Below are 3,275 nucleotides of genomic sequence, written 5' to 3'. Positions count from 1 at the left end.
CCTCTTCCCCTCCCCCATCCATTTTTATTTTTTTTTTCATTCCCTCATTCGTTTTGGAGACAAGCATTATAGGAAAACTGCAGTAAGCTATTTCCAGGGCAGCTACATGTTTTTTTGACTTGTTGGCATCCCAATAAAATCCCGACCTGCCAAGGGCATTTAGCCCTGTATCTCGGTCCCGTATGAGGTCCAAGTTTCGCAGCCATTAGGCAGCAGGGCTGATAAACGCTGGGATTTAGAGATTGCCTAATGGAATCTTTTGCCCCAGAAGAGATTCGGAGTAAAATCCAGAATGATGCTTACAGAAAGATGGCAAGCTTTAAAAATACGGGGTTGGGTTGAAGATGAGTAGAGACACGGCTGCCAGGTTTCAGCCAAGCCTGGCTCAGGGGTGACGGGCAGTTGTCCACCCCGGCAGCTGCCCTAAGAGAAGGTACCTCTACTGTGCTGAACACGTGAGCGTGTCCTGGTAAGAAAATCGGGCTGCTGGGGAGGAGCAGGATGAGCTGTGCCCTGTCCCTTGGCATCTTCACCGTGAAGGGCTGGGAGGAGAACGGGAAGGAGCAATGCCCCTGGGAAGAGGATCCGAGGGGACGGAGGGTCCGGTGAAGGAGAGGGCCGAGCTAATTGCGAGGTTTCCTTCGGTGCTCCATTAGGGTGGAATAAACTTGCTCTCAGATGGGCATCCTTCGGGTGCAGTTCAGTACCACTGGGGAGCTGCTGGATGAGGGATGCAAACGAATCCTGTGGTCATCTCCCACCTCACATTCATTGACTCTAGAGGTGGCTGTCAAAGCTCCCCAGACGGTGGGAGGTCGGGTGAAGATGTAGATCCTCGTTATGAACTACTTGGTTATATTATGTGTGAAAGGAGACAATAACAGATTTTCAACAGAAATGTAGGAAGTGTCCTGTTGAGAAGAATCAGGTGTGCCTGGCTTACCCGCTCTGTAAAAGCTTTCACTGGCATTAACTCATTAACAATGAGTTAAATAAAATGCACAAATTTGTGCATTCACAAACGCAGGACAGCCAAATGATGGGTTTGTCCTCACAGTAACAAGAACGTACTGATCCAAGTGGGTCGCGGGCAAACTCAGACAGCAAAGCCCCTACCTAATAACGCCTACAAAGTCGGGTTTGTATCTCAGGGACGTGACTTGCGAGCTCTTTGGGGGATGCTGTTGCTGAGCAATCAACAGGACTCTGCCTGCTGGGTGCTGCTCCAGCACCCACAGCCGTGACGTCAAAGACACCCCGGGGCTGCCTGGACCTCAGCAGCTAGGGCTGAAGTCACCAATAAATAAATAAACTGATCGCTATCGCAGCCACAGCGTGTTTTCTACTCTGCCTTTACAAGTCTTCACTCGGTTATGAGACTGCACCCAGATGCTGCGGGTTTGCCTGTATTAGAGTGGACTTCTAAAAGTTAAGACAGAGCTTAAACAAGACTGAAGCAAACTATACGTAGGTCAGATCCTAAATGTGGTTGGAATACCACCCCTCAATTTGCTGTAGAGTCTCTCCAAACCAAATTCTTCTTCAAATGCCTTTTTAGTTGTTGGTAGAAATTCAGCTCAAGTATAAACCAAATCGAGTTATTTTTCAAAATACAGTTCTGGAAGAAGCGGATGTGGGCACGCAGAAGAAAAACTATCCTTGTAGCTGCATGTTTGACTCTCTTACACTTTGAGAACTTACTCCATAAGACAAAAGGCAGAAAGTGAGACTACTCACCGGCCTCTGCTAGCATCTGCCCTTGTGCGACATGCTTTTAAAACCTGTATGTAACCATCAACTGATAGGAAAACTGCCCGAAAGTTTGTCACTGCCCGTTCTGGCCATTCGCACTAAGCACAGTGAGGTTGCCGACGGGAAGTGGAGAATGAATTCCTTATTTTGCGTTGCTTGCGTGGCTTTTGCTTTACCTGTTAAACTGTCTTTATCTCAACCCGGGAGTTTTTGCACTTTTACCCTTCTGATTCTCTCCGTCACCCTGCTTGGGGGAAGTGAGCAAGCGGCTGCGTGGTGTTTAGTTGTCGAGTGCAGTTAAACCTCAACATGCAGTTTTCAAATTGCTCCTGCAATATTGATCCAGATACTGCTTTGGATTGTCTGAAGATATTGGGTGGGGTGGGATGTGTGTGTCAGGTTTAAGTCTACTACAGTGAAATACAAATAGATTTTAGTCTTCATAAAAAGTTCCAAATCTCATCCTGTCCCCAGCTGTCATATAAAATGATAAAGCAAAGATACTTCCCCAAACACCCTCACTTAAAAGCTTGAAAGACAGCTGCAGTGTATTGATTTTTTTTTTTTTTTCCCTGACCTGAAAAATTCAGTTTCTAAATTCTAGACCAGATCATTCTTGGCTGCCTCTCAGCCAGATTCAAGACGCCCTGAACAACTCCAATGGCACTGAGGAAAACTGAGTATAAAGGACAACACACAAAGCAGTACAAAAGCCTTGAATGTTCTATTTAAAGTGACTTTATTAAAACATTGTTAATATAAAATGTGACCAAGTACAATTTTTTGGTAAGAATGTTTAATAAAAACATATTAAAGAAAGAAGGAGCATCAACTCTTGTCAAAGCACAGGAAAAAACCTACCAGGATAAGTAAAAAGTTGTGCAGCATGTTCTACCAGCTGGTCCCAATGTGTACTAGGGTCGAGTTAGCCGATGCAAGAGACAGGCAGCCCAGGTTCTTCCCTAAAAAGCTTTAAGGTATTTAGCAGAGGTTTAAAATAACACTCCTCAACAGCAGGGGACTTTGTTTTCAGATCTCCCCATATCAAAGTAAGATTAGAATGAGCATCTTCACGATGGATTTCGAAGTTTCCAGCAGCTGAATGTACAGAAAACTAGATTCACTGGTAACTGCAAACGCTAGGGTTAACACCTGCCAGCTTTGAAAAGAAGGGGCAAGTCAATACTAATTATACACCGAAAGAATTTGTGCTAAAGTTGTTCTAAGCTATATTAATGCTGGATGCTTGTAGCAAATGCTAAAAAAGGTCAGCCAAGAAAAAACCAGCAGTAAAGTCCAGGCTGGTAGAAACAACAAGTATTTTCTGAACTGCTGAATGGAGAGACAATATCCATGAACTACAAGAGTTTGTAGATCTCAGGAAGCATGTAAAGAAGTTTTCAGAAGTCTATAAATAAGGCTACGCAATGACTTACGCTCTGTGGCAATCTTCCCCTTTAGCTAAGAAACCTTTTAAGAAAGCACTAGAAAAAAATGGAGGTTTTGGGTTTGGTGGTTCCTTT

This window comes from Cariama cristata, unplaced genomic scaffold (assembly GCF_000690535.1).
Source record: "Cariama cristata isolate BGI_N322 unplaced genomic scaffold, ASM69053v1 scaffold2815, whole genome shotgun sequence".
Classification (NCBI taxonomy): Eukaryota; Metazoa; Chordata; class Aves; order Cariamiformes; family Cariamidae; genus Cariama; species Cariama cristata.
The sequence above is the reverse complement of the archived record's forward strand: the minus strand, read 5'-3'. Positions refer to the sequence as shown.